General features: G+C 38.9%; 1 pseudogene; it reads left to right on the top strand.

Annotated features, from left to right (window-relative positions):
• The first annotated feature begins 12251 nt into the window (after positions 1-12251).
• LOC127077466 (uncharacterized) lies at positions 12252-12351 on the top strand (annotated as a pseudogene).
• Positions 12352-13947: the final 1596 nt, after the last annotated feature.

Raw genomic sequence — 13947 nt, 5'->3', positions numbered from 1 at the left:
TGGAGCTGAAGTTCCCAGAAGCAAAATGTCAGAAGATCAGAAACGTGAGTTCAAAAATCATCACAAGGCCAGAACAATACTTCTAAATGCTATATCATACAACGAATACGAAAAGATCACCAACAGAGAGACGGCTAAAGATATACTTGACTCTCTGAAGATGACCCATGAAGGAAACTCCCAAGTCAAGGAGACGAAGGCTCTGGCGTTGATCCAGAAATATGAAGCCTTCAAGATGGAAGATGACGAAGCTATAGAAGCTATGTTTTCCAGATTCCAAACTCTTATTGCAGGTCTTAAAGTGCTAGACAAAGGATACACGACTGCAGATCATGTTAAGAAGATAGTCAGAAGTCTGCCAAAGAAATGGAGACCAATGGTTACTGCTCTGAAGTTATCAAAGGATCTGAACAATATCAGCCTTGAAGAACTTGTTAGTTCTCTCAGAAGCCATGAGATAGAACTAGAGGAGGATGAGCCTCAGAAAAGGAACAAGTCAGTGGCGCTGAAGTCCAGACCTGAAAGACGGAAGTCAGACAGAACCAAAGCTCTCCAGGCAGAAACTGCAGATACTGACGATTCTGAACCTGAAGACTCTGATGATGAAGAAGAACTGTCCTTACTAACCAGAAGAGTTAAGCAACTCTGGAAAAGAAGGAACAACAACAACTTCAGAAGATCAAGACCCAGAGGGGATCGATCAGAGTCAACTTCAAAAGGTAAACCTAACAAAGATATTACCTGTTTTGAATGTAAAGAAACAGGTCATTATAGAAATGAATGCCCCAAGCTGAAGAAAGATAACTCTAAGAAAGAAAGCTTCAAGAAAAATGCCTTCAGAACAAAGAAGGGATTAATGGCCACCTGGGACGATAGTGAATCCGAATCATCAGAATCTGACTCTGATGAACAGGCCAACGTAGCTCTTATGGCTACCACATCCAGCAGCTCAGATGAAGAATCTGAAGAGGTATTTTCTGAACTTTCTAGATCTGACTTAGAATCATGTTTATCAGAAACTCTTACCTCTCTTCAGAAATTAAAACAAAAAGTTAAAAACATTAAAGGCCTTCTTAAAGCAAAATCTGAAGAGTGTAGTAAACTTGAGACAACAATTCTAGCAAGAGATGATACAATCATATCTTTAACGTTAGAAAGAGATGAAGCTAAAACGAAAAGCTTAGAATTAGAAGAAGTGTTGTCTCAAGCACCACAAACTTCAAATGAAATTATTTATAAATATGAAGAAGCCTTTCAACAATTTCTGAAGAATGGGATAAATAGGAGTATTATGGCATCCATGATTTATGGAGTAGGTCAGAATAATAAAAGGGGAATTGGGTATGATTCTGAGGAAAATAAAACTCTACCAGTAACCAAATTAAATCGCCTTTTTCATACCACTACACACACACACAGGAACACAAATTTAAAAATGCTAGAAGACCCAAAGTTGTAAGAAACTCTGGGAAGACTAATCTAAAGGACCCAAGAGATTCTGGGTACCGAAAGATAAGATTATCTATGTTGCAGATATCCTATGCAGCAAAGTTCAGACACCAGTCATGGTACCTGGACTCTGGATGCTCGCGACATATGACGGGAAGAAAGTCTATGTTCCAAAGCCTGGAACTTAAAGACGCTGGCTTCGTAGGCTTTGGAGGAGATCAGAAAGGAAGGATCAGAGGCTCCGGAACTATTGGTAACGGTACTCTTCCCTCTATATCTGATGTTCTTTATGTAGAAGGATTAATGCATAACTTGTTATCCATAAGTCAATTAAGTGATAACGGTTATGATGTAATCTTTAATCAAAAAACGTGTAAAGCCATTAGTCAGAACGATGGCTCTGTCCTTTTCACAGGCAAGAGGAAAAACAACATTTATAAAATAAATCTTTCTGATTTAAAAGATCAAAATGTTAAATGTTTAATGTCAGTTCACAAAGAGCAATGGGTATGGCATAGACGCTTAGGCCACATTAGCATGAGAAAACTTTCTCAGCTAACTAAACTTGAGTTAGTCAGAGGCTTACCTAAACTGAAGTTTTCTTCAGATGCTCTGTGTGAAGCTTGTCAGAAAGGAAAGTTTTCAAAAACATCTTTTAAAAAGAAAAATGTTGTTTCTACCTCTAAGCCTCTGGAGCTTCTTCACATTGACTTATTTGGTCCTATGAAAACAGCATCAGTCAATGGAAAGAAGTATGGACTTGTAATCGTTGATGATTACAGCCGCTGGACATGGGTAAAATTCCTAAGGCACAAGAGTGAGTCTCACTCTGTATTCACCAGTTTCTGTTCTAAAGTGCAAAAAGAATTTGACTCTAAAATTGTTAGAGTCAGAAGTGATCATGGTGGAGAATTTGAAAATAAAGATTTTGAAGAATTATTTGATTCTAATGGAATATCCCATGATTTCTCCTGCCCTAGAACTCCACAACAAAATGGAGTTGTAGAGAGGAAGAATAGGACACTCCAAGAAATGGCCAGAACCATGATCAATGAAACAAATGTTGCAAAGCACTTTTGGGCAGAAGCTGTAAATACAGCGTGTTACATTCAGAATAGAATCTCTATTAGACCTATTCTGGATAAGACTCCCTATGAACTGTGTAAGGGAAGAAAACCCAACATTTCATATTTTCATCCTTTTGGATGCATTTGTTTTATATTAAATACTAAAGAACATCTGAACAAGTTTGATTCCAAAGCACAGAAAGGTATTATGTTAGGATACTCAGAACGCTCTAAAGGCTATAGAGTATACAACACAGAAACCAAAATTGTAGAGGAATCAATTCATGTTAGATTTGATGATAAGCTTGACCCTGAAAAGTCAAAGCTAGTTGAAAAGTTTGCAGATTTAGAGATCACTCTGGTAGAATCTGAGAAAACTCCAGAAGCAACTGTCACTCCAGACTCTGAAGAAATTAAATCTCCAGAAATTCCAAGGAAAGTTAAAAGTCCAAGGAAAGTTAAAAGTCGCATTTAACGTATCTGAAGATTTGATCTTGGGAAACAAAGATGAACCTGTTAGAACCAGATCTACCTTCAGAACTTCTGAAGATATTCCTCTGGGACTAGTGTCTCTGATTGAGCCTACGTCCTGTGATGAAGCTCTTCAAGATAACGATTGGGTGGCAGCTATGCAAGAAGAGTTAGATCAATTCTCCAAGAATGATGTCTGGGATCTCGTTCCAAAACCCAGAGGCACTCATGTCATTGGAACCAGATGGGTTTTCAGAAACAAACTGAACGAGAAAGGAGAAGTTGTCAGAAACAAAGCACGACTGGTAGCTCAAGGTTATAGTCAACAAGAAGGTATTGATTATAATGAAACTTTTGCTCCAGTCGCGAGGTTAGAATCTATTCGTCTTCTTGTATCTTTTGCTATTAATCATTCTATCAAATTATACCAAATGGATGTCAAGAGTGCATTTCTTAATGGTTATATTTCAGAAGAAGTGTATGTTAATCAACCTCCTGGTTTTGAAAATTCAAACTTTCCAGAACATGTTTTCAAACTTAAAAAATCTTTATATGGACTAAAACAAGCCCCCAGAGCTTGGTATGAACGTCTGAGCAATTTTCTTCTGGAACAAAATTTTATCAGAGGGAAAGTTGATTCTACACTCTTCTGTAAAAACCTTAATAATGATCTCATGATATGCCAAATTTATGTTGATGATATTATTTTTGGTTCTGCTAATATCTCTGTTTGCCAAGAATTTTCTAAGTTAATGCAGGCAGAATTTGAAATGAGTTTAATGCAAGAACTAAAGTTCTTTCTGGGAATTCAAATCAATCAAACCCCAGAAGTCACGTACATTCATCAAAGCAAGTACATTAAAGACGTTATGAAGAAGTTTGACATGACTGAATGCAACTCTGCAAAGACTCCCATGCATCCAACTTGCATTCTGGAAAAGGAAGAGGTAAGCAACAAGGTTTGTCAGAAGCTCTATCGAGGTATGATAGGCTCTCTTCTCTATCTGACTGCTACTCGTCCTGATATTCTCTTTAGTGTCTGTCTTTGTGCCAGATTCCAATCAGATCCTAGAGAATCTCATTTAACAGTTGTTAAGAGAATTCTTAAGTATCTGAAAGGAACTCCTAACCTGGGCCTGATGTATGAGAAAACATCAGAGTATAGGCTTTCTGGTTATTGTGATGCAGATTACGCAGGAGATAGAATAGAACGAAAAAGCACATCTGGAAATTGCCAGCTTCTGGGAAACAATTTGATCTCCTGGGCTAGCAAAAGACAGTCAACAATTGCTCTATCAACTGCAGAAGCAGAATACATCTCAGCATCACTGTGCACAACTCAGATGCTCTGGATGAAGCATCAGCTAGAAGATCTTCAGATATTTGAGAGTAACATTCCTATCTTTTGTGATAATACTGCTGCTATTTGTTTAAGTAAGAATCCCATTCTACATTCCAGAGCCAAACACATAGAAATAAAACATCATTTTATTAGAGACTATGTTCAGAAAGGGATAGTAACGCTGAAGTTCATTGATACAGAACATCAATGGGCAGATATCTTTACTAAGCCTCTAGCTGAAGATAGATTTCTTTTTATCTTAGAAAATCTGAACATTAAAAATTGCCCTGAGTAAAATTTGGCTCTGAACATGTAAAATGAGACTCTGATAAAAACAAATACACTTCTGCCTCTGACTCTGATACTTCTACCAAGTTAAGAAGATATCTGAGTTAGAAATCTTCAGAAATCCTTTGGTATTCCTGAAGATCAGATACATCAACACGTGGGGAACATGCGTCTAACCCTAGAACTTCTAGACAGCTGTCAAAAGAAATCAAAGGTCAGAACGCTTGAAATCTCCTTGAGCAGTGTGCTTACTGTTGGGATTAGACATTCATTTATGAGCTGTAATCATTTTTTTCCCCCCAAGCGTGCCTTTTTGAGTTTTGTGTCTAACGCTGGTATGTGTGTCGTTTTGCATGTGTTTTTACCCTTAGTATATAAACACTTTCTCTCACTTTTCACACTTATCACTCTCACTCATACTTAAACCCTAAACCCTCTCTCGAAGTTTTCTCTGCAACCTTCTCAGTTCTTCATCTTCTTCATCAATTTTCTTCATGAATCCTCAAGAGCAAGAAGTTTTTAACTTCTCCCAACAAATGGAAGCCAGTTCTAATCCCCAAACCTCAAACACTCAAACACCCATGGTTATAGACGTTACCACGACCCCAGTCTATCAAGAACCTCACATTTTGGAACGTGAACAACACATAAACCTTTCAACTCCCTTTGAAGGTTTAGATGTACTGTGTGAATCGCTGGTAGATTTTGAGAATTTAAGAAGAAATGGCGTTGATCTCACTAGGGAACTTCGTCAGCAAGGTTGGGAAACCTACTTCGACAGGCTTTATGGTCCAATCTATCCTCTTCTGGTGAAGGAATTCTGGAGATGTGCAGATGCTGATGACCAGTTCATTGTCTCGTTTGTTCTGGGTGTGAAGATTGTCATCACTGAAGCATCAATTGCTTCCTTGCTAAACATGGAGAAAGCTGGAGGTAAGAGGATTTACAACATTCCTCCAAGGTCCAAGCGCATCACAGAAGTCATTAACCCTACAATCTTCAAAGCAAACGCTGAAGGAAACCCCTCTAAGAACAAGGAGCTTCATCAGAACCTCCGAGTTTGGCTGAAGATTATTCTGGGAACAATCCATCATCGTCCAGCCTCCAACTCTTCAGATTACATAAATGCTGATCAGAAATGCATCCTTTACTGTATTCAGAAGGGTATCCCGATCAACCTCCCTGTTCTCCTCTTCAGATATCTGAGGGATTCAGTCAGAGAAACCAGGAATAACATGAAGCCCAGATCCTACATTCCTCTGGGTAGATTGCTCTCTGACATCTTCATTGAGCATGGGCTGGTAGATGCTCTGGAGAAGACCAGATGTATGGATGATCTGGCAATTGATGTGGGAAAGCCTCTGAATGCCAAAAATCTGAGGAGTATGGGAATCATCAAAGACATCAGAGTCAAGCCCACTATGGATGTGACCTGGGAAGCTCTGAAAGATCAGAGGAAGATGCCTCATGGCCTTGAAAGGTTCTTCAAGAATGAACCCAGAGATGCCATTGCTATCTACCTTCAGGATCGTCTGGATGAAGGCATTGATATTTCTGATTTCCGCCTTGAAGACTGTCTGGACTCTGTAGAAGATCTGGTCAGATACAAAAGAGGTCTTTCTGAGAAGAAGATAGCTGAGGAAGCAAGGAAGGCAAAGAAACCCAGACTTGGAGAATCTTCTGGAACCAAAGCTCCTCTGAAAATCTCTTCTTCTGGTGAGTCTATTCCTCCTGTTACTTCTGTAATACCTATGATGGCCTCTTCTACTCCTCTCCCAACACCTCCCATATTTACAACCTCTGAAATCCCTCCTTCAACCATCAGAACCTCTCAACCTCCACCTGTTCTAAAAATTGCTCGTAATTTCACAACAACCTCTGACCCTAATCAACTATATCACCACAGCTCTTCCTCATCCTCTGAATATGAATCACCCCCTTACCTTCCCCTTCTTCTGACCAAGAGTTCTCTGAACAAGAGTCCTCTGACCAAGAACACTCTGACCCAAACTCCCCAACAATAGCTGAAATTTATGCTAAAAATTTCGCTCCACAACCCTCAAGACAATCTGAAGTAACCTCTCACCTTCAAACTTCACTTCCACCACAACAAACAACAACCTTACCCTCTGAAACTCAACCATCTGATCCCTTCACCTCTAATATCACTCCACCATTTATTCCCGCTGTACCTGGACCAGACTCTGACCCTTTAGACCTAAATCCATTATATGCTTCATCTCCTAGTCTTCAACCAGACGCAGATTCTGAACTTCAAGCAGAATCTGAACCTCAACAAACTGAACCTCAACCTCTAAATCTCAGCCCTCAAAACTCTCCACCTCATTCACCTGAACCTGAACCTGAACTTACCATACCTACCCTTGAGGAGGCCATTATACAGGTTGCAGAAGCTTCAGTCCAGAAGATCAAGTCTCTGGCTAAAAACTCTGAAGTTAGTGATGATCCTAAATCTGTTAGGACACACTGGAACAGAGTCATTAGTTGGATGACCTCTGAGTCTTATAGGCTGAAGGGTATCTCTGAACAAGTCAGAAATGGCTACATCAGAGATGCTGAGGAACGGCTCCAAGAGAGATTGGCCAGAGAAGCTGAGGCCAAAAGATTAGAGGAGGAAAGGTTGGCCAGGGAAGCAGAAGAAGCCAAGAGGTTGGAAGAAGAACGACTGGCAAAGGAAGCAGAACTTCTAAGGATTCAGGAAGCTGAAGCCAAGGCTCAGGCAGATGCAGAAGCCCAAGCTGCTGCTGAAGCTGAAGCTCAGCAGGCTCTGATTCAGGGGGAGTCTTCCTCTGCGATCCCTCTGATTCTTAACACTCTGAAGGAGATCAAGCAAGATCAGCAAGAGATCAAGAAAGATCAGAATGAGCTTCGTGCCAGGATGGACAAGCAAGATGCTCTGAATGAAAACATCCAGAACATGTTTGCCATGTTGCTTCAGAGACTTCCTCAACCTCCAAACCCTTAGGCACTTAGGATTTATTTTGTTTGCTTGCCTAGTGTTTTTGCTTCTGTCTTCTTTTTTAGCTCTGATATTCTGTTGAATCTGATGTTTTGACTGCTGTTTGCCTTTGTGCTTTTTAATGAAGTGTTTTTCTCTTTATTATTCTTTTTATTTTTTATGCCTTTTTGATTATGCCAAAAAGGGGGAGAAATTATTAAATAGCTCTGATGAAAATTATGTCTAAAACCTTAAGCATTCTGCAACAATTATAGAAATAGTTCTGATATAAATAGCTCTGATTAAATAATAGCTCTGATTAAATAACTCTAACATTAAATTTAAGAATTTGCAGAAAGTTTCAGAAATCTCATTACTTGAAAAGCTCTGGTAAGAACTTCTGAACTCCCTAGCGCTAACTCAGGGGGAGCTTTTGTCTATCTGATCTAATATTTTTCATGTTTCATCTGATAATTTTATTTGTTTTGTCATCATCAAAAAGGGGGAGATTGTAAGAACAAAAATTGTTCTACAATAGATTCTATGATTTTGATGATAACAAAGGATGAAACCAAAAATGGCACCCTAACGAAAAGTTTCTAAGTGTGTAGGGTTCTATAGAAAGAAGAAATAAATCTGATGATGTCATCAGATGCAAAACAAGATCAGATGCAAAATCTCAAGTATCAGAAGCATCTAAAGAGGAATCTCGTTTCAAGAAGCTCTGACTCTGGACAAAACTACAAAGTATCAGAAGCATCTGAACATGAAGTAAAGTCTAGAAGCTCTGACTCTGAACAAATGCCTTCTGTAAACTCTGAAGTTATCAGCGCTATCTGAACTCTCAAGAAATAACATCAGAAGCCAGATCCCAAGTTTCTCCAGATACACGAAGACTCTAATCAGAATTGTTAATCATGATGAAGTAACGTTTAAGCCAAGTTAAAGTTCTGCAAATGGATTTCCTCAATTAGAAAGAGACGTTAATCTCCACTTCCAAGAGAGAAGATACTAATTGTGGTAAGTAGTCACTTCTAAGAGAAAAAGTCTACTGCAGAAGCTATTAATGGAATGGCGTAACTACATCTCAATATCCAACAGATTCAACGCTACTTCAACTCTACTTCAACTCCTATAAATAGAGAAGAAATCTCATTCAGTAAGCAAGAAATCACTAGCCAAAACTATACTGAAATTATATCACGCTCAAGAAAAACATCTTTGTTCTTCAAAGAATTTCACTAAGCTTTTGCTTATCAAGTGAAAAATTTGTTCTTAAGTTTGTAATATTTGCTTTCTTAGAAGCACTCTAGATTACACATCTTGTATCTAATTTTTATTTGATTTCCTCAAGTGACTCTTTGTAGTCTGTAGACTTGAGAGGACTAAGAGATTTTCTTCTCTCTTAGGGGTTGTTTGTAATCTTTCAAGATTAGTGGATTAAGTCCTTGTTGAAGGCGAAATCACCTTGGCCGGGTGGACTGGAGTAGCTTTGTGTTATAAGCGAACCAGTATAAAATCATTGTGTGATTTCATTTTGCAAAAGCGCTTATTTTTCAAACAATTCAAACCCCCCCTTTCTTGTTTTTCTCACCTTCATATATAACGTGAAGCTTTTTATCCTTTCGTTGTCCTAAAACAGCACCTACAGCATAATCACTGGCATCGCACATTATTTCGAATGGTTCATTCCAGTCTGGTGTCTGCATTATGGGTGCGGAGATCAATGCTTGTTTAAGTGTTTGAAATGCTTTTAAACAGTTATCGTCGAATATGAATTCGGCATCTTTCATCAATAGTCCGGTTAAAGGTTTAGTTATCTTAGAGAAGTCTTTGATGAATCGTCGGTAAAAACCGGCGTGTCCTAAAAAGCTTCGTACTTCTCTCACGGTTCTTGGGGGTTGAAGATTTTCGATTACCTCTATTTTGGCTTTGTCTACTTCAATTCCTCTGTTCGAGATGATGTGTCCTAAAACAATTCCTTCTTGTACCATAAAGTGGCACTTTTCCCAGTTAAGTACTAAGTTTACTTTTACACATCGCTCAAGGACTCTTTCTAGGTTTTCAAGGCATTCTTCGAAACTTTGTCCGTATACAGAAAAGTCATCCATAAATACTTCCATGATGTTTTCGAGAAAGTCGGCGAATATTGCCATCATGCATCTTTGAAAGGTTGCAGGGGCATTACACAGACCAAACGACATTCGTCTATAAGCGAAGGTACCAAAAGGGCACGTGAACGTTGTCTTTTCTTGGTCATCAGGGTGAATTGGTATTTGAAAGAAGCCTGAATAACCGTCTAGATAACAGAAATGTGAATGTTTTGCTAATCGTTCTAACATTTGGTCAATGAATGGTAAAGGGAAATGATCTTTTCGGGTTGCTTTATTTAGTTTCCTATAATCAATGCACATTCTCCATCCCGATTCGATTCGTTTAGTTATAGTTTCTCCTTTTTCGTTTTCAATAACGGTTATGCCTCCTTTCTTTGGTACAACGTGTACAGGGCTAACCCATTTGCTATCAGATATAGGATATATAATACCTGCTTCCAATAACTTGGTTATTTCCTTTTTTACTACCTCACTCAGGATCGGATTTAGTCTTCTCTGGTGTTCCCTAGAGGTTTTACAGTCTTCTTCTAACATGATGCGGTGCATACAAATAGAAGGGCTTATTCCTTTAAGATCGGTGATGTGGTATCCTAGTGCGGTGGGGTACTTCCTTAAGATATGTAGGAGTTTTTCTGTTTCGAGTCTTCCTAGATCTGCATTAACTATCACAGGTCGTTCAAGTTCTAAGTCTAGGAATTCATATCTCAGATTTTTGGGAAGTGTCTTCAGCTCAGGGGTTGGTTTGTTAAGACATTGCGTAGGGTCCGGTGTTATTGCTAAACATTGGTTAGGTTTGTCTTCTAAAAGATAGTCTGATGATTTGTCTTCTAAAAGATAGTCTGATGATTTGTCTTCTCCTAACTCTGCTTCTTTTATGCATTCATCGATGATATCCATGAAGTAACATGTATCTTCTATTGCAGGTGCTTTCAAGAATTGGGAAAGAATGAATTCAATTTTCTCTTCACCTACTTCGAAGGTGAGTCGTCCTCGTTTTACGTCTATGATTGCACCGGCAGTTGCTAAGAACGGTCTTCCCAGTATAATGGGTGTAATATCATCTTCTCTAATGTCCATAATTGTAAAATCAGTGGGAATGTAAAACTGACCTATGCGTACGGGAACGTTTTCAAGGATTCCTACAGGATATTTGATGGAACGATCTGCTAGTTGCACAGACATTTTGGTCGGTCTTAATTCTCCCATTTCCAGTTTCTTACATATGGATAAAGGCATAACGCTAATTCTGGCTCCTAAATCGCATAAAGCTTTGTCGATGACAAATTTTCCTATGTGACAGGGTATAGAGAAACTACCCGGATCCTTGAGTTTAGGAGGCATGTTTTGGATTATTGCGCTACATTCGGCAGGGAGTGTAACGGTTTCGCTATCCTCAAGTTTCCTCTTATTAGAAAGGATTTCTTTTTAAGAATTTAGCATATGAGGGCATCTGCGTAATAGCTTCGGTGAACGGAATTGTAACGTTTAATTGTTTAAGGAGATCAACAAATTTTCTAAATTGGCCCGCATCTTTGGTTTTAACAAGCCTTTGAGGGTAAGGTATAGGTGGTTTGTAAGGTGGTGGAGGTACATAAGGTTTGTTCTTTTCTAGGGTTTCCTTATTACTCTCTTCCTTTTCCTTAGGTTCACTTTCCTCAGTTGATTTCTTAGGGTTTTGGTTTTCTATCCTTGGATCAGACGGTCCTTCCACTTCCGTTCCACTTCTTAATATAATTGCATGAGCTTGACTTCTCGGATTAGGTTGGGGCTGTCCAGGGAATGTACCAGTTGGGGCAGCAGTAGGTGCTTGTTGTTGAGCTACTTGTGATATTTGTGTTTCCAGCATTTTGTTATGGGTAGCCAAGGCATCTACTTTGCTTGCTAGTTGTTTAAGTTGTTCGCCAGTGTGTATGTTCTGGTTTAAGAAATCTTTATTGGTTTGTTGTTGGGAAGCTATAAAGTTTTCCATCATGATTTCCAAGTTGGATTTTCTAGGGGTATTATTGTTAGGCATGGATGGGTTCGGTTTCTGATATCCCAGAGGTATAGATGGGGCTTGATTTGGAGACTGTCCAAGTGCGTACAAAGCATTATTACTCTTATATGAAAAGTTTGGATGGTTCTTCCAATTTGAGTTATAGGTGTTCGAATAGGGGCTTCCTTGAGCATAGTTCACTTGCTCTGCTTGGATTCCAGTCAAGAGTTGACATTCCGCAGGAGTGTGACCTTGGATTCCACAGACCTCGCAATTCTGAGTTATAGCAACCACGGCGGCTGGGGGTGATACGTTTAAACTTTCAATTTTCTGGACCAAAGCATCCACTTTTGCGTTAACGTGATCAAGGTTACTTATCTCGTACATGCCAGTTTTCGTTTGAGGTTTTTCCACCGTTGTTCGTTCGGTTCCCCACTGATAGTGGTTTTGGGCCATGCTCTCGATAAGCTGGTAAGCATCAGCATAAGGTTTGTTCATTAATGCACCACCTGCAGCGGCGTCTATTGTTAACCTTGTGTTGTATAAGAGACCATTATAAAATGTGTGAATTACTAACCAGTCTTCCAAACCATGGTGTGGGCAAAGTCTCATCATGTCTTTGTATTTTTCCCATGCTTCGAAAAGAGACTCGTTGTCTTTCTGTTTAAATCCGTTTATCTGGGCTCTTAACATAGCTGTTTTGCTTGGCGGAAAGTATCGGGCAAGAAAAACTTTCTTCAACTCGTTCCATGTGGTGACTGAGTTGGAAGGGAGAGATTGAAGCCATCTTCTAGCGCTATCTCTTAATGAGAAAGGAAAAAGACGAAGTCGAATTGCCTCTGAAGTGACACCATTAGCTTTAACAGTATCAGCGTATTGAACAAATACAGATAAATGAAGGTTTGGATCCTCGGTAGGATTTCCAGAGAATTGGTTCTGTTGCACAGCCTGCAACAGCGAAGGTTTAAGTTCGAAGTTGTTTGCTTCGATTGCGGGCGGAGCAATACTTGAATGCGGCTCATCTTGCGATGGAGCGGCGTAATCTCTAAGAGCACGAGCTGGTTCTGCCATCTCGGGTGAAAGAAGAAGATCTTTGAGATCAGGAAATTCGATAGGAGGGAGATTGTTTTCAGCACGATATTCCCGAATTCGTCGTAAGACTCGGAGATATAGCTCGATATCGTTGATTCGTAAATAGAGCGGTTCGCCTTGTGAGCGAGTGCGTGGCATACAAATCAACGAAAGAAAGAATAGAAGAAAGAGAAACCTTAGTCTCTACAGCGTAACGGAAGAGTTACGATATCGATTAAATAAAAGTCCCCGGCAATGGCGCCAAAAACTTGATCGCTCGACTGTGTGAGTCGAGAATGGGATACAAACTGCAAGTGCACAGTTCTATCGCGTAGTTTTAAAAGATATCGATCCCACAGGGACTTATGAATCGATATACCGTTATCTAAGGTTACTACGTAAAGCTAAGGTGAAAAATGTTTGATTGTTTGGGGAGAAACTAAAGGCTAAACTAAGATCTAGATTAAATATTAATAAAACGGATATCGGTATGTAGTTCGTCAAAACTAGGGAATCAAGTCTTTGTCGGTTTCTTGGTTTTAAAATAAATCGTTTCGGTTAACTTTATTGGTTAAAGGTTTTATCTCAAACTCTCGCTCTGTTGAATAAACCATGATTTTATATTAATGTAGCTGTCACTTATAATTAAGTCAAAAACCATATTTTGAAAGCAATAAAGTTGCAGAAACTCTTCTTAAGAAAACACTGACCGTTTTAAACACCCTTATCTCAAACTCTCGCTCTGTTGACTTAGGTTATATAATTAAATCCAAATGCTTAACTCTCGTCCTCACATTCAATCTTTAAAAATACTTTTTGGAAAAGGTCAGAATTTAATTAACTCTAAAACTTGCTCTCGCCCTGATCTAGAATTAATGCCTAACTTACACTGTCCAGTTAAAACCTCAAACTCTCGCTCTATTGATTTTAACTTCTTTATGTCCTTTACTTTTGTAAAAAATCTTGTTAGTAAACCTGTAAGTTGAGACCGTAAAAAGATTGATTTTAATTTTAAGTTTAAATAGACCGACTCAGTCTTGATCCCTTATTCTGCTTACTTTACATACCGATATCTAGGCGAATTAGCCAGACATGCTAAATGAACAAGAATACATATCATGCATAAACAGACTCATTCCAGGAAGATAATATAGATAAATAATAAAATAAAACATTAAATAATGATTAAAGAACCTGAATGCGTAATACAA

Source organism: Lathyrus oleraceus, chromosome 4 (assembly GCF_024323335.1).
Source record: "Lathyrus oleraceus cultivar Zhongwan6 chromosome 4, CAAS_Psat_ZW6_1.0, whole genome shotgun sequence".
NCBI classification, from domain to species: domain Eukaryota; kingdom Viridiplantae; phylum Streptophyta; class Magnoliopsida; order Fabales; family Fabaceae; genus Lathyrus; species Lathyrus oleraceus.
The sequence above is the reverse complement of the archived record's forward strand: the minus strand, read 5'-3'. Positions and strand labels throughout refer to the sequence as shown.